Raw genomic sequence first — 19,035 nt, 5'->3', positions numbered from 1 at the left:
AGAGGCCCCCATTTTTTGTCATCCTAAGTATATTCTGTCTCCTAATACCAGGCATTCAAATCAAATCTTCCAGAGCCGGAGACAGTCACCACGGTGCCATAGCCTGTGCCTATTTTTACTTTTTAATTGGTGTGATACAATACCACAGTCAAGTCAACAAACAGAAAATGGGCTTTGTTTGGGGCTTATGGTTCCAAAGAGATAAAAGTCTATCACCGTTAAGGAAGGGAAGGATGGCAAAAGACAGGTATGTCAACTAAAGCTAAAGGCCGAGACCTGAGGGTCCACATCTCAAATGACAAACAGGAAGCATAGAGCATAAATTCAAAATGGCAGTCTTTATGCTCTAAGTTCCACCCCTAATGACACACTTCCCCCAGCAAGGCCACACCTCCTAAGCCTCCTCAAACAATGCCACCGAGAACTTCCAAAGTGAGTGGACAAAGAGGCTAGAAGATGCTCATTCTGGGCTCTTACTGCCTAGTGGCTCTAGGCCTAGAATGTTCTTCACACCAAACAGTGGGGCTTTGCACTCTTAGACATTCAGACGACACTCCCTGAACAATCACGAACACTGGAATTGTTTGCTTCTACATGTAACCTGGCTCCAGAAGGGTCGCCTCTTTGGGGAGAGATGCACACAGCACACAGGACTCTACAAATCTTCACTCTAAGGAAAAGTTGTCTCAACCTTGCTGCTCATCTCTATTTGTTTGGGGTTTTCTCATTTATTTGAGAACATTTTCTCCATTATTCAGAAACTCATTTTTACATTAACACATTCAGCTGTGACTTCTCATTCCTTCAATTATAACCTTTTGCTATGCAATCTCTAAACCCTGCTTCTGATTTGCCCTCCTAGTGGCTCTGAGTCTTCCTGAGAAACCACTCCTCCCTGTGACGGCCTGGAAGCATTCTGTTGCTTCAAATTTTAAGTGTTTTAAATATTTTCAGAATTTGTATCATCAAAGAGACAAGGCTGTGTTGCTAACTTAGAAAACAGAAGTATTCTCAGGCCTGGGATTTCATATATCTCTCTGGGAGCTGAGGCATCTACCCATATGTGTTTTCTGTCCCACCAAGCAAATATTCAGGGCACAGAGAATGGAAAAGAAAAGGGGCACAGGACTCTTTGATCGGATCTCAGTTATGGCAAAATGAAAAGAACCTTTTATATTTTGTGGGGGTTTCTTGTGGAAATGGGGGTTAAAAGGAAAAGTATCAGCTCATGAACCCCCAAGATCAACTTTTCAGCACAAAGGAGATTTATTTTCCCCAGAGACTCAAAGGGCAGGGAATGAGAGACAAAGACAGGATGTAGAGGATTAAGGAAAAGGGGAAGGGAATGAGGGAGACGGAGGAGGAGTACTTGTCCCCTGGAGACAAAGGACTGCCTCTAGATAGAGAGGAAACAGGGACATGGAAAATGGCAGTTTATGAAGGTATAAGGGGCAACACCATTGTGGTGAGTTGAATATGCTTGGCCCAAGGAGTGGCACTATTAGGAGGTGTGGCCTTGTTGGAAGAAGTGTGTCACTGTGGGTGTGGGCGTAAGAGAGCTTCCTCCTAGCTGCCTGGAAGACAGTTCTCTCCTGACTGCCCTCAGATCAAAATGTAGAACTCTTGGCTCCTTCTCCAGCACTGGACCTGCACGCTGCCATGCTTCCTACCAGGATGATAATGGACTGAACCTCTGAAGCTGTAAGCCAGCCCCAGTTAAATGTTGTTCTTTATAAGAGTTGTCGTGGTCATGGTGTCTCTTCTCAGCAATAAAAACCCTAAGACACCTATGTTAGGATGAGTTGGTTTGTTTTGATTGAGGATGTTAATTAAGTGAGCCAAAGATGGCTTTTGATTGCTGGACTTTAATACTTTGATGGCTGGACCTTGGTCCTCAGCCTCAGGAGAAGGAAGTGGCCAAGTAAGAAAATAGACCTTGGTAGCTGGCTTTAAGCATGTAATCTAATGGTTTTTAGCAAGGCAGCAGGAATCTCAGAGGAGGGCAAGGCCTGCCAGATTCATGCTCACCATGCTGGAGCTGGCCAACATCCCTTCAGCTGTTGACCTTGGGGTCTTTTGTTTTGGGTTTTGTTTGTTCATGTGTTTGTTTTTGAACCTGGGGTCTTATGGATGCTAGGTAAGTGCTCCACAGCTGACTTCCATTCCCAACCCTCTTTTCACTTCTTATTTTGAGTCTCATTGAATTGTTCAGGCTGGCTTTAAATTCACTCTGAAACCCAAGAAGGATTTTAACTTTCAATTTTTCTGCCTCAGTTTCCCAAATAACTAGAATTACAGACATACATCCCTAAGCCCCGCTCCGTCAGTCTGTTAAAAACCACAAATAACTGTTATATGTGAAGCCCCAAGGGCAGTGCTCAGCTGACTTAGAAATAAAAGGAAGCTCAGCCCTTCTCAGGCCAAGCCATGCCCCTCCCTCATTGCCTCCCCTTCTCTGCCGGTTCTCAATCCACAACAGCTGATGGTCCTCTTCCCCACCCCCAACTCCACCCCCACTTATCTTGTCTTCCTTTTTCCTCTTGCTGTATTTTCTGACTCCCATAAAACTACACTGTCTAAGCCAGGGACAACTTTCTCCCCTCTGCTAGCATCTTTTGCAGTGCCCTGGGTAGAAACAGTAGTTTTAAGAGTCAGGAGGCAGCCACTACCTCCTCATCAGGCCAATTCCTAGGCCCAGCCATGGATTCAAGGCAGGCACCAACACCATGTTGGAGGGTCTCCAGGCACAGTGCACATACAACCCAAGAATGGTAGTAAAGAGAAGAAAACTATCCTTTAATTTCTTCCTGGGTAAAGTTTCTAGCCTGCAAAACATTTTAATTTAAATTTCAATTCTAAGTTCATTCAGGAGCTGCTCCAAGCAGAGATTTCATTAAGGCTTTAATATATTTTATTGGACGTAACCCCATCAAGAAAGGTAATGGAACAATGATACTTTATTTCCAAGATTTCAACTGAAACTGAGAAAACCAACCATAAAAATGTAATGTCGTTGTGTTGCGGACAGAGCAAAATTACCTTACTTGAAGAAATTTGGAGCCAGGCTAGAAAGGGGAACCAGCGCTTCTGTATGCTGTTCTGTCCTCACTCAGCTTCCTGAGTTTGAGACTTGGAAGGTAGCTGGCACTTTGACCTGGACACAGAGGGCAACTGCTGACCTTTTAGGCTCCATTGGGAACAGAAACACATAGCACAGACACCCAGCATATTGCCAGAATGAGAATCTAAAAAGTTTGTCATCCAGATAAACCAGGTGGTAACTGCAAGCATGAGGTAAACATCAGGTCACCTTACCCCACAGAAGGGCTACCTAGCCCTGTACATAGTATTCCAATGTTCAACCAGCACAGTGCACAGCCCGCAGGCTGTTCAACACCTTGGAGAGCGTCCTTTGTAGGTGCCTCAGTTGATCTGAGTCTCTTCCGGTATCTGGGCTGGTATTTGTTTCTTCCTGGCTGCCGGTCTGGCCTCAGTCTTCGCAGCTCAACTTTGTTAGTGTTCTTTGCAGCTTGGCTGCCCTTCCTTTGAGAAGATCTCAGCTTTTATTGCTTACTCTGGCAGGGAGAAGCCTAAGGAATCTGTTCAGTTTCAGGGAGTTCCTGAAGTTATTTTGAGTTGTTTACCTTCCTGTTTAAGGAGCTTCTGGAAGGACAGCATGTTTCAAACCTGATCAGAGGAGGCTGTTACACAACACTCGGACAACATGCAAATTGGTAATGTTCCACATTTGCAATGGTTTATTGTTATACCAATTGACTAATGCATCTCTCAGAACCTCATCAGAGAAGTTACTTTTTGTCACAGATGGCAATTAAGACAGAGACCCACAATTCATCAAGTGAAGAGAATAACATGGGATGCTCAGCCCTAAATGGGCTATATTGCACCTCTGAAGGCTTAGGGATCATTTAGAAGAGGGGGCAGAGGGCTGGAAAGATGGCTCAGCGGTTAAGAGCACCCGACTATTCTTCCAGAGGTCCTGAGTTCAATTCCCAGCAACCACATGGTGGCTCACAACCATCTGTAAAGAGATCCGATGCCCTCTTCTGGTGTGTGTGAAGACAGCTACAGTGTACTTATATATAATAAAAGAAGAGGGGGCAGAAAGACGTGTAAGGCCCAGAGACAGTAGATGACTACAACATCACAGTATTTTCTGAACACAGCAGGGTGGTTGTATATATGAACCCATAGCAGTTGTGCCAGCATGCACAAGACCTGCACAGTCTCAAGCCTGATAAAATCCCAGTCCATAGAAGGGGAGGCAAGATTACCTTGTATGTAACAAATTTCCACCCCCACCTAAGGAGCTATTAGCAGCGATAACTGCTGGGGGAGATGGGGTCTATTTTCTTTAAGGGTGCAGCTCCTGTTAGGTAGACCATAGTCCAGTGGAGGCCACATACCCAAGGGTATATAATTAGAACAAATTAGGCTCAGTTGGTTTAAAAGAAAAAGTTATGAGGACATGAAGTTGGGTAGAAAGAAAAGTAGATCTGAAAGGAGTTGGAAAGGGGTAAATGGGGCTGGAGAGTTGGTTCAGCGATTAAGAGCACTGACTGCTCTTCCAGAGGTCCTGAGTTCAAATCCCAGCAACCACATGGTGGCTCACAACCACCTGTAATGAGATCTGATGCCCTCTTCTGATGTGTCTGAAGACAGCTACAGTGTACTTATATATAATAAATAAATACATCTTTTAAAAAAGGGGGTAAATGATCAAAATACACAATATAAAATTCTCAATTAATTTTTTAAGTTAAAAAAATTGTTCAGTGCTGGAGAGGTGGCTCAGCCCTTAAGGGCTAGAATGCTAGAACTGTTTTTGCAGATGGTCAGTGTTCAATTCCCAGCACCTATGTTAAATGGCTCACAACTGTCTGTAACTCCAATCCCAGGAGATCCAATGTCTTCTTTTGGCCTTCGTGGGCATTGCACTCATGATCACACATCTAGACACCAACACATATATACACATAATCAAAACATTAAAAATTAAAATTAACTGCTGGATAAGTGGTTCAGTAGTTCACAACACTTGCCTCTTGCAAAAGATCAAGATTCAGTTCCTGGCAGCCAAATGGTTGATTACAACGAACCATGAACTCCATTCCAATGGTCTGCCACCCTCTTCTGGCCTCTACAGGCACCGCTACTGCTTGCAGGACACACACACACACACACACACACACACACACACACACACACATACACACACACACTCATATATATGTGTCATGGCCAAACACTCTAACACATAAAAATTTAATTTTAACAATTAATTTTGAACTTATGTTTTGGTGTTGTTTCATGCTCAATTTTATCTAAAGGTGTGGCATAAACACCAATGGATAGATGAATAGTTGGTAAATGATGGATAGATGGTAGGTGTGATATGTGGGTGGTGGATGTAATAGATGATAGACAGACAGACAATAGATGTTTGGATAGATGGATGCATGGATGCATGGATGGGTGTGTGAATGCATAGATGGGTGGGATGATGGTTATCAACTTGATTACATCTAGAATTAACTAAAATGCAAATGGCAAGTGTTCACTTTTTTTTTTTTCAAAACAGGATTTCTGTGTAGTTCTGTTCTGGAATTCACTCTGTAGAAGACCAGACTGGCCTCAAATTCAGAGATCCTATCTCTGCCTTCAGAATAATAGGATTAAAGGCATGAGCCACCATTGCCCCGTAATCTAGATTTTTTTGAGGTGAAAAGACCACTTTAATCTGGGCCACATCATCTGATGGCAGCCTATATAAAAGACATGGAAGAAAAACACTTGCTCTACCTTTTCCTGCCCGCTTTTGCTCTCCCTAGCAAGTCCATTCATTTACTGGCTTTGGAGTCTACTTCTTTGGGATTTTAGCATCTGCTGAAGACCAGCTGAGACATGAACTTTGTAGACTGAATGACTATTGGATTCTTGGACCTTCCATTGGTAGACAACCATAGTTGAACTAACTGGACCACAGCCTGTAAGACATCCTAACAAATCATATTTTTCCATTTATTCTATAAGTTTATTCCTTTAGAAAACTATGACTAATACAGATTTTGGTATCAGAAGTTGTTTCTAGAGCAACAGAAATATAAAGGTGAATTTTTTAAATATCTGGAATAAGCGTTCCAATTTACCAACACCTACAGTTATTGAAGCCTCTCTTGAAAGCCCAGAAAGTACTGAAAGTCCATGATGGGAACTAGTTTACAAACTTAAGAAGACAAATGCATTGGATTATCCTGACTGACCAACTGTGAGAGGCAATAGATTTAATGATTCTGTATATAAAACTTTCAACAATTTATGGGAAAATAAGGGAAATGAGGATGCCGGTTGCTTGTTCCTAGCATCTCTGGATAAATTGACAAAGGAAAAGAATGAGCTCTGTGATAAGATTAACCAATGTCTAACATCTCAGAATACAGAGGAGGAGAACAATGAACTTAGTGATAAAATTGACTGGCTTCATGTGCACATAAACAGTCTAAAGGGTTCTAAGTGTGCCCTGGAAGAGAATCTTCTCTCCAGCAGCCACAGAACTCAAGTTGCAGAAAATCAAATCCAAGTCCTCATTATAAGGTTGCCTGAATTTCGGCAAAAATTCAAGTCCCAGCCTCAGAGTGTGTCAGCGATTAAAGTAAGGGCATTAACTGGTAAAGAATGGGATCCTGCAACTTGGGATGGGGATGTGTGGGAGGAAACTACTGAAGCGGAGAACTTTGAACCCTCAGATTCTCAGGGGTTTATTTTCACCTGAAGTCGTCTCTATCCTCCAAAGACAACGAACTCACACCTCCACTCCCAGAAAGATCACCTTTTCCATGTTTGACTGAGAAAAAGTAATCGTTCATTGTATGCTAAACCAGCAGTGACTTTCTTTGAAGGAAATGCCAGGCAAGACAATACTGATGTCCCTCAGGGCCACTAACAGCTGCCTCTAGACCTATTAGAGAGGGTAGTCCACAGGGAGGTGGGCTTCAATACTAAAGAGCTTAATGAGTTTGCTAATTCATTCAATCAGAAGTCTGGAAAACATGTGTGGGGATGGATTTTAAGGATGCGGGATAATGATGGAAAAAACATAAACCTGAATCAGACTGAGTCTGTAGATGTGAGTTCTTTGAATGAAGAGTCTAGGTTTAGTATGAAAGGTAGCACAGGTTTTTTGTAAGGTGTCAAAAGTCTGCTTGACTGCTTAGCCAGAACATTTGTCAAAAGATAGCCTGCTGACAAGGAGTTGGAGATGCTAGATATTTCTTGGCTTACTGTTGAGGCTCCGGGAAATTGCAATGCTAGAGGAGGTTGTGTAAAACCTAGTTCTCCTCAATGGGAAGGCCCAGGAGATATGCCCTTCATTAATCTTATGAGACACAAAATAGTGAGGAGGGCACCAGCACACTTGAAGATTTTTGTTGTTGTTCTTTTCCTTGTGCCAGACCTTAAGGGTCGTAGATGCAGTGCAGTGGGTTTAATTGAACCCCGAGGTAGCAGGGGCCGGGTGGCAGCGTTAAATTGCCAAAGGCAAGTTAATCATAGTTATTGTGATGGGTACCACATACAAAGCCATGTTCATAATTGTCTGACCCATCGTGGTCAGCACAGGCAAAGTGAATGTTATGGTGGTCTGATTTGTATGGACCTTTGGTACTGGCTAATTCAATCATCGTTTTTCCAGGCATGAAATAGATAAGAAGCCCGCTGCATTTTTGTTTGATATGTATAAGCAGAAAAAAATTTCAAACAAATTAAAGAAAGAGAGGCTCCATTGGATTGTGGCAGAACAGAATCTCAGCCCATGAACCAATTCCAATCTTAAACCAATTTGCAGACCCAGAAATCTTTGACTGAAGGGACAGCCAGGTTCCCCTGAGGAAGGACCTTAATAAAATACCTAAAAGTTTTACTGTTAACCCCCAGTTAAAGTAGGGGTTTATGTCAGGTGATTAATGGAGTTTTGGCTGACACCTGGCTCACAATAGGTTTTGTGGGTCCCAAGCTCATCCTGTGGTTATTTCCTCAGTCCCAGAACATATAATTGGGATAGATATACTTAGAAATTGGCAGAATTCTTTTTTCTTTTCTTCTGTTTTGAGACAGAATTTCTCTGTGTGGCTTTGTCTGTCCTGGAACTCACTCTTTAGACCAGGCTAGCCTCAAACTCCTAGAGATCTGCCTGCTTCTGCCTCCTAAGTGCTGGGATTAAAGGCATGTGCCCCCCGGCCTAGCTGAGAGAATTCTCACACTGGTTCCCAGACTTGTGGAGTAAGAGCTATTGTGTTTGGGAAGACTAAATTGGATGCCTTTAGAGTTGTCTCTGACAAGAAAAACAGTGAATCAAAAATGGTATCGCAGCCCTGGAGGAATTTAGAGATGGTGGTTCCCACCACGTCACCCTTTAACTCTCAGGTCTGGCCAGTGCAGAAGTCGGATGGTCCATGGAGAATGACAGTTGACTATCAAAGACTCAATCAGGTAGTGACTCCTATTGCAGCTGCTGTACCAGATGTGGTGTTCTTGCTTTGGCAAATTAGCACATCTCCTGGTACAAGGCTTTTAGCCATTGATCCAGAAAATGCCTTTATCTTAGTACATGTCCATAAGGACCCCCAGAAGCAATTTACTTTCCATTGACAAGCCCAGCAGTATACCTTTAAAGTTTTACCTCAAGAATATATTAACTTCTCAGTCCTGTGTCATAACCTAGAAGAGATCTTGATCATCTGTTTATTCCACAAAATATCAAACTGGTGCACTATAGCGATGACATTATACTGAATGGGCCAAGTAAGCAGGAGTTAGCAACCACTTTGAACTCATTGGCAACACATGTGTGCATCAGAGGACAGGAAATAAACCCAATTCAAGGGCCTTCTACCTCAGTGAAATTCTTATGAGTGGTGTGGGGCGTGCAGAGATATTCCTTCAATGATGAAGAATAAATTATTGTACCTGAACCCTTCCATTGCTAAGAAAGAAGCACAGCATTTAGTGGACTTGGATTCTGGAGATAGCACACGCCTCACTTAGGGGTATTACTCTGACCCATGTACCAAGAAACTGGGAAACCTGTTAGCTTTGTGTGGAACATGGAACAGAAGCTTCTTCAACAGATGCGGACTGCTATGCCAGCTGCTCTACCACTTGGACCACATGATCCAGCAGACTCAATGGGACTTGAGGAATCAGTAGTAGATAGGGATGCTGTTTGTCAGGCTCCTATAGGTGAATCATAGAAAAGACATTTGGGATTTTGGAGCAAGGCTAGGCTCAATCATCATCTGCAAACAACTGTTTTTCCACTGAAAGGCAACTCTTGGCCTGATACTGGGCTTTAGTGGAAACTGAATGTTTAATAATGGGTCACCAAGTTACCATGTGACCTGAGCTGTCCATCATGAGTTGGATGTTATCTGACCCACCAAGTTATAAATTAGGATGTGCATAGCAGCAAACTGTTACCAAATGAAAATGGCATACATGTGATTGTGATCAAGCAGGTCTAAAGGTACAAGTAAGTTACATGAAGAAGTTGTGCAAATGCCTTGGCTTCTACTCCTGTTGCTGTGCTGACTGCTGTCAAGCGCACATGTGTGGAGGTGTTTACTATGATGAGTTGACTGAGCAAGAGAAGATTAGGGCCTTGTTTACAGATGGCTGGTTGTGCATGTTTCTCTGGTTACCTCTTCAGGGAGACTGTTAAAAGAGCAATGAAGGCCTGTGGTCAATGAAGAAAACTTCTGGGGCTGGAGAGATAACTCAGCAGTTAAGAACACTAGCTGCTCTTCCAGAGGTCCTGAATTCAATTCCCAGCAACCAAATGGTGGCTCACAACCATCCGTAATGGAATCTGATGTTCTTTTCTGGCACACAGGAATACATACAGATAGAGCACTCATATGTAAAATAAATAAATAAATATTTTTTTTACAAAGAAAGAAAAGAAAAAAGAAGAAAAGAAAAGAAAGAAAAAACTCTTGGTCAAGAGAATAGAATTTCTGGCCTGAGTACAGACCTAACAGTGCACCAAGTCAATCTCCTGGCCAAGAGACCACCACTAGAAAGGTGAGCTCAAAAAATTCCACCAGAGAATCCTAAACCTGATAAACAACTTCAGCAAAGTGGCTGGATATAAAATTAACTCAAACAAATCAGTAGCCTCTTCTACTCAAAGGATAAACAGGCTGAGAAAGAATTTAGGGAAACAACACCCTTCAGAATAGTCACAAATAATATAAAATACCGCAGTGTGACTCTAACCAAGCAAGTGAAGGATCTGTCTGACGAGAACTTCAAGACTCAGAAGAAATCAAAGAAGATCTCAGAAGATGGAAAGACTTCCCATGCTCATGGATTGGCAGGATTAATATAGTAAAAATCTCCATCTTGCAGAAAGCAAACTACAGATTCAATGCAATCCCCATCAAAATTCCAACTCAATTCTTCCTAGAGTTAGAAAGAACAATTTGCAAATTCATTTGGAATAACAAAAAAACTCAGAATAGTGAAAACTATTCTCAACAATAAAGAACTTCCGGGGGAATCACCATCCCTGACCTCAAACTATATTACAGAGCAATCATGATAAAAACTGCATGGTGTTGGTACAGAGACAGGCAGGTGGATCAATGGAATAGAAATAAAGACCCAGAAATGAACCCACATACCTATGGTCACTTGATCTTTGACAAAGGAGCTAAAACTACCCAATGGAAAAAAGACAGCATTTTCAACAAATGATGCTGGTTCAACTGGAGGTCAGCATGTAGAAGAATGCAAATCGACCCATTCTTATCTCCTTGTACAAAGCTTAAATCCAAGTGGATCAAAGACCTCCACATAAAACCAGATAGACTCAAAGTAATAGAAGAGAAAGTGGGGAAGATTCTTGAACACATAGGCACAGGGGAAATTTTCCTGAACAGAACACCAATGGCTTATGCTCTAAGATCAAGAATCAACAAATGGATCCTTCTAAAATTGCAAAGCTTCTGTAAGGCAAAGGACACTGTCATTAGGACAAAATGGCAACCAACAGATTGGAAAAGATGTTTACCAATCCTACATCTGATAGAGGGCTAATATCTAATATATACAAAGAACTCAAGAAGTTAGGCTCCAGAGAACCAAATAATCCTGTTAAAAATGGGGTACAGAGTTAAACAAAGAATTTTCAACTGAAGAATAGTGAATGACCGAGAAGCACCTAAAGAAATGTTCAACATCCTTAGTCATCAAAGAAATGCAAATCAAAGCAACCCTGAGATTCCACTTCACACCAGTCAGAATGGCTAAGATCAAAACCTCAGGTAACAGTAGATGCTGGTGAGGATGTGGAGAAAGAGGAACACTCCTCCATTGTTGGTGGGATTGCAAACTGGTACAACCATTCTGTAAAACAATCTGGAGGTTCCTCAGAAAATTGGACACAGTACTACTACCTGAGGATCAGGAATACCACTCCTGGGCATATACCCAAATGATGCTCCAACATACAACAAAGACACATGCTCCACTATGTTCATAGCAGCCTTATTTAAGATAGCCAGAAGCTGGAAAGAACCCAGATGTCCTTCAACAGAGGAATGGATACAGAAAATGCGGTACATTTACACAATGGAGGACTGACTAATCAACTATTAAAAACAATGACTTCATGAAATTCACAGACAACTGGATGAAACTAGAAAATATCATCCTGAGTGAGGTAGCCCAGTCACAAAAGAACACACATGGTATGCACTCACTGATAAGTGGGTATTAGCCCAAAAGCTTGGAATACCTAAGAAAAAATTCACAGATCATATGAAGCTCAAGAAGAAGAAAGACCAAAATGTAGATGCTTCATTCCTTCTTAGAAGGGAGAACAAAATACTCACAGGAAAAAATACAGGGACAAAGAGTGGAGCAGGGACTGAAGAAAAGGTCATCCAGACACTGCCCCACCTGGGGATCCATCCCATATGCAGCCACCAAACTCTGTCACTATTGCTGATGTCAAAAGGAGCCAGATATGGTTGTCTCCTAAGAGGCTCTGTCAGAGCCCTACTGATACAGAAGAGGATGTTTGCAGCTAACCATTGGACTGAACAAGGGGACCCCAATAGAGGAGTTAGAGAAAAGACTGAAGGAGCTGAAGGGGTTGGCAACCCTATAGGAAGAACAACAATATCAATCAACCAGATTCCATCAGAGCTCCCAGGGACTAAACCACCAATCAATGAGTACACATGGAGGGACCCATGGCTCCGGCTGCATATGTAGCAGAGGATGGCATTGTCCAGCATCAGTAGGAGGAAAAGTCCTTGGTCCTGTGAAGGCTCGCTTCCCGAATGTAGGGGAATGCCAGGGCGTTGAGGTGGAAGTCGGAGCATCCTCACAGAAGCAGGGGGAGGGGTATGGGAGGGGGGGGGTAAGGGGATAACATTTGAAATGTAAATACATAAAATATCCAAGAAAAATAAAATTTAAAAGAAAGAATAGTAAACAGAAACACAGCTATGTTCCATTGACTGATAAATGTATTAAGATTCTAACTTCATAAACATTAAGATTAAATGAGATAATCAATGGGAAAGGCCATTGGTCATTAGGATGTTATAAGGCATAGGGAGTAAGCATTAATAAGTGTCAGATGTTCATATCATGTCACCATCACTGCCATCATTGTCACCTCCAATCATCATCTTCATCAGCAGTATAGTCCCCTCCACTCTAACCAGCCAGGCGGAGAGGCCTGCTCTCGGGTCCCTTACATTCTCTGCTGGCTCGGGATGCAAGAGGTTTTCTCAAACAGTTCATGAGGGGGTTGTTTTGAAAGATACCTTGAGTGTTTATTCCTGAGCCAGAAATAAAAAAAACATGTTAATGAATTAAATATATTAATTATTTGTACTTGGGCTTGACTCTGGTTTACTGCATCAACTATTACTGAAAAAGTACTCCTTCGCTTTTGTAGTTTCTTACTCCAGGATAGGACAGAAAGAGCCAACATCTTAATGATTTTGAAGAAAAAAAATGTTTAAAAAGAGAGAGATTTGTAAGAAATATTAAACATGAGTTTTTTCTATCAAATACTATAAACTTGTGTTTAGAACAAATCAAATCTTTTTGTATTCTCCAGCTTGTAAGACTTTTTATGAAAATGTTTTAACACCCCCACCCCACCACTCTGCTCACCCCCTCCACCCCTGCCACAGACAGACAGGCAGACAGGCAGACAGGCAGACAGGCAGACAAGCACAAGCAGGCAGACACACACACACACACACACACACACACACACACACGGAGTAAACTTTTGTTTACACAAAAAGCCCCTCGCTGCATTGGGGAATTAGATGGCCTTGGGCAATGACTCCTCCCTGCCACATCCCCCAACTCCTCTGCCCCCTGTCCCCAGACACCCCTTTTCCCTTCCTTAGCTTCCTGTGTGCGAATTCTCTGAGACAATCCAATCAATTAAGACTGTGTAGTCAGACACCAGCCAAGGGGTGGGAAACACAGTCACCACCTGAGTTAGAATAAAAACCAGGTACACTTCCTGTCTTGGTGTGTTCAGCCTTCCAAGTACACCATTTTGATCAAGAATAAAGTGTTGCTTCGTGCAGACACTTTGAAGTAGTGGTCTTTCTTTGTGGCTCTGAACTTATTTCAAACAGTACCCACCTGCATGTCCACATGCACACACTGGTGAAGCCAGAGACTTGAAGATACCTAGCCATTCCCTGACCGCCTTGCCAGTGCTGTCCACAGCTAATGACCACAACTGCCCCTCAGCTGGAAATAGAACACAGGCCTCCAACTCTACATCTGACTGTACACCAGTTATGCTTTTAGTGTGCATAAAGAACCCCAGGGACATTCCCTATGGCTGAATGCAGCCACCAGTCTTCAGTGAAACCCTCAGCAGTAAAAGATGAAGCCCTAAAGCCCTGAGAAATAGGCACTAGGCAAAGGTGAGAGCAGCCACCAGACTCTGACCTATGGTAGGGACCATTTCCTGGCATCTGTCTTGGCTCTGGGTCAGGGTGGGGAGGAAATAGCACTGCTGGGAGATCGCCCCTGACTTGCTGTGCTCACTCCCTCCCACCTTTTCTCTCTGAGGAGGTCTTTAGGCAGGGGAGGGTGAGAAGACTGTAAGCATTTAAGTTAATTGCATTAAACAATCCTAGCACAGGAGTATGAGTGCTGAGGCCCAGGGGGAGCAGTATGCTCCTTCCCGTTAGCACTAAGTCACACTGGAAGCTTAACATCCAGGTTCCCGGAGCAGGTACTGGCCTCCTACACTAGCACACATGGGGAGGCGGGGAGCAGACAACCAGCCTTTAATCCCCAGCTTTGAGACCTGAAAGCCAGAGAGAGGCCTCAGAGTCCACCAAACCAAGTGGCCTTGCCTCCTGCTTGTTGAACTTGAAGCTGCCCACAGCCTCGTGACTCAGGACAGAGCTCTCCTTAGCCCTGATCTCACAAGACTTAAACTATTTTCACAAAGTGTCAAACACCAAGGGTTCCCAACCTCTTCCTGGGCAACTGAATTCTGGCAGTGTAAAGACTGTGGACATCGCAGAACCTGTGCACAAACAAGGGCCACCCCACTCCCCTGCTTTACAAATAGTCTTTCTCAGTTTCCTTAAGAAAATGGCAGCAGGTGGTTGGCTCACACCTTTAATCCCAGCATTCGGGAGGCAGAGGCAGGCAGATCACTGAGTTCTTAGTCAGCCTGGTCTACAGAGTGAGTTCCAGTACAGCCAGGGAAACAGAGAAACCATGTCTCGAAAAACAAAACAAAACAAAAAACAAGAGAGAGAGAGAGAGAGACAGAGACAGAGACAGAGAGACAGACAGAGACAGACAGGCAGAGAGATAGAGGGAGAGACAGAAATGGTGATCTACTTTTGTAGTGAAGCTGACTGTGAGTTGCTTGTGTCTGCCTAGGGTGAAGACTTTATTTACTCACTTAGAGAAATAAGCCACATATCTGTATGTGCTCAGGTAGACTTCTACTTGCTAACTTTCAAAGCTGAGAGAAACAGCTGAGGTGCACATCAAAGCAGACCTGACAGGTTCTCCCAGCGTCCCTCAGCCCCTTCTTGTTTCAGGGTCTGGTTGGCACATGCTGCCCTCTACCCTGAACTCTCCAGCCCAGGGCTGAGCCGCCTGTCCCCTGGGGTTCTTCTCTATATAATCAGGACATTTTTATTATCCACTCCTTTACTACCTTTGCTCTCTTGGCTGTTGCTCATGGTACCCCCTCTCTCCTCTCCTTCCTCTCCTTTCTTTCCTCAGGGTCATGGATTCTCTAGAATCCATTCTCCCAAATGTGTCTGGGACACATGCCTCTACCTCTGCCCTCCCGCTTACCTATAATAAACTTTCTCCTCCACCATTCCCCATAGCACTCATATTCTTTTCTTTCCTTTTTACTTATTTTTCACTACTGTAACAGAACAGATTAAGAGCCATAGAGAAAATAAAAAAGAAATTTATAAAGGAGAGATGCATTATCTCTACTCCATTTCCCCAAGCCCAGAAAATAAAACCTTCTCCTCCACCAATTTCTGCCTTGGTTTGCGTCTGTGGAGATAGTAGGACCTCCAGGTGCCTGGTAACAGTAGATGGAGGTTGACTGCCACAATACATGAAATGACAATGAGAATGTCTTATCAGGGTTTTATTGTAGGAACAGACACCACGACCAAGGCAACTCTTATACGACAACATTTAATTGGACTGGCTTACAGATCCAAGGCGGGAACATAGCAGCATTCAGGCATGGTACAGGACAAGCTGAGAGTTCTACATGTTCATCTGAAGGCTGCTAGCAGAATAATGGCTTCCAGGCAGCTAGGACGAGGGTATTAAGGCCCACGCCCACAGTGACACACCTACTCCAGCAAAGCTACACTTCCTAATAATGCCACTTCCTGGACCACCCATATTCAAACCATCACAAAGGATAAAGCCCTACTTTGAGCTTTCCTGTTGCTGACTGCTATCTCTGTTCCTAACTCATACAAACAGCCAGGTGTCACACCCTCTTCTTCCCCCTATCCTGGGAAGGCCACCTCTCCTGAGCCCAGAGACAAACATATATATGCATGAGACCCAGATGAAGCCTACAGTATCCAGACTCTTAACCCACCACACACCCGACCTCCCTATCCTCCCAATCCCGCCCCAGCACTTCCTGCAAGTCTGGTTGTCACTGCAGGGCATTTCCCCACCCCCACCCTGTACAGCTGACACCTGGCTCCCTCCACAGCCTCTCCCCCTCACACCCAACAGGCTGCAAAGACCAATTCATTTCTGAAAGTGAAAATCCTTTCATGAAGCAAAGCTTTCCTCTGGGACAATGCCGCGCCAAGCAGAACAAAGCAGCTCTCTTAGCCCAAGTGTAAGGGCTACACAGACAGCTGCCAAGCTGCAGAGGCCACAGGTGAGGTGTGACTAGAGGGGAAAGGGGGCATCTGGGGTCTCCACACATGTGGACCTGTGCCAGGATGAGGCACCCACAGCAGCCTCAGCCTAAGGGCTGCGACAGCCTTAGATCCTACATTTGATACCCTCAGTATCCCAATCCACACCATTCCCAGCCCCATCCCTTCTTGTCCTCACAAGGCACCCATGACCACACTTGTTCCTCCTCCCCCCCCCTTCCAAGAGGACAGGCTTGGTGAGGGGCCAGGGCACTCCCCAAGCCAGGCTCAGGAGGAAAGAAGTCTGGGGGGGGACTTTTATACTGGGTTGACTACTGGTGAGGTGGAAAGGGATACTGGTAGCTAAAGGGAGTCAGGAGTCTAGTGGGAAGACGAGAGAGGATTCTACACCCTCGAGATTGCGTTCTAATACCACTCCCCTCTTGGACTGGAGGGAATGATTTACCTAGAACAACAAGCTGTGGGGAAAGGTGAGGAGTGAGGTGTTTAGGATGTGTAAAGTTGAGCAAGGAGGGAAGTAAAGGATCTCTGCCTTTGCCAGTAATGATGACAACAGACAGCTCTGGACAGCTCTGTACTGACAAGATTCAGGGGGAGGAAGACACAGGACACAAAGTAGATGACAGAAGACCTAACCGCCCCCTTTTGCCAGTGGAAGAACCGGAGTCAAACCTGACACAGGTCTGGTTTCCCAGAGCTCTGAACAGAACCAATACCTCTGTTTTATCCCACAAGCACCCCCCAGCTCATTAAATTCCGCTTAATAAAGACTTTCCTCATAGTTGCTAACCATGACTGTTGGTTGACCTCAGGGGCCTCAGTCTCTCTAAGTAAAATGCTTCTCCAGAAATACCTACAGACCTACTAACCAATGCTGATCCACCTTTGAGTGCAGCGTCCACAAGAAAGTATCCATGACTGCTCCCACCTGGTATTCCTTAACATAGCTCAGGCTCGGTAACTTCGAGTGAGGCACTCGGGGTCATTGTCCAAACTCCTATCCTGACCCAGCTCAGAAAAAAACATGGAACAAAAAGACTTGGGAGAGTAATTCACAGAAGAAGCCGACCTGTGGGTATGGGGTGATGGCTTTGTACCCCAGGAGACACTGGGCATAGCCTCAATGGGCAGTCACATCCCCCCCCAGGCTGAAAACAAACTACCCCATCTTTCCCCTGCCCCACCACCATAGGTATGTGTACAAAGAAAAAAAATACCCCAAAACAAACTGGCAGCTCATCTTTAACACAATACTGCTACCAAAGCACAGGCAGAGAGGCAGCCCTGCTTTTCGTGAGTAGGAATGACTGAACAGTTCACACTCAGGGAGAAAGTATGCTAGGAATATAGAGAAGGTCTTGGCTTTGAGTAGTTTCACTGAGTGCCACAGAGAAGGGAGCCAGTGTAGGAGCAAATGCCTTTCTCTATGACTTCTCATGCCTGGTAAAAGACACAGACAGGGGGGTTGGGGATTTAGCTCAGTGGTAGAGCGCTTGCCTAGGAAGCGCAAGGCCCTGGGTTCGGTCCCCAGCTCCGAAAAAAAGAACCAAAAAAAAAAAAAAAAAGACACAGACAGAAATAGGCTGTCTATGATCAACATTTGACTTCGTATGAGGACAAGCAGTCCTCCAGACCAATATTTATACAAAGACACATACAGACTCCTTCAGATATAGTGCAGAGTTACCTTCAGAAATCCCATGCAAGCAGACATGGATCCACTCATACAGGGAATGTCCATACCATGTGCCTGCTTAGAAGTAGGCAGGAGTAGTTTACATCTTTAATCCTAGCACTCAGGAGGCAGAGGCAGGTGGATCTCTGTAAGTTCGAAACCACCCTGGTCTACAGAACAAGATCTAGGACAGCCAAGGTTACACACAGAGAAACCCTGACCATCCCCACACAAAAAGAAAAACAAAACAAAAAAGGAGGAGGAGGAAGAGGAGGAGGCGTGAGATCTACCAGAATCCATGTACACAGACAAAGGTATACAGGTCCCTAGTGCCTCCAGACAGAATCATAAATACTCTTAGAGTCCAGAAGCCCCTGTGTGTGCCTTCTCAATAAACAGACACACAAGTGGGAAAAAAAAACACATCTCTCAGCTACCCATCTGTGACTTACCTGAGTGATTAATAACCAGCAAAATACACACACACACACACACACACACACACACACACACACACACCACAGGGGCTGGTGGAGTAGGCACAAGGAACATGTGGATGGAATCCTGGACCACCAACTACAGGTGCCATAGTTCAGCACTGGGTAGGGAGGGGGTCCTTGTGTCCAGGAGCTTCAATCAAACACCCAGCTTTCTCTGCTCCTCTCCCTGCTCATCCGTGGTGCTGTAACCAGGCCTAGGTTGGGAAGCCAACTGACTGAGGTACCAGGCATGCAAGTGGGTCTTAGAAACCACCCTCCCAGCTGACCAAGAATGATTGAAACCTCTGCTGGAAGAGAGGGGCCACACCTCCCCTTTCATTTCACAGCTGCCTATACACTGAGAGCCCACCAAGGCCATCATCTTCCAGCTATAAGGCGCTGGACAGTG

Source organism: Rattus norvegicus, chromosome 3, assembly GCF_021556685.1.
Source record: "Rattus norvegicus strain SHRSP/BbbUtx chromosome 3, alternate assembly SHRSP_T2T, whole genome shotgun sequence".
In the NCBI taxonomy this organism is placed as follows: Eukaryota; Metazoa; Chordata; class Mammalia; order Rodentia; family Muridae; genus Rattus; species Rattus norvegicus.
Note: the sequence above shows the minus strand (reverse complement) of the source record.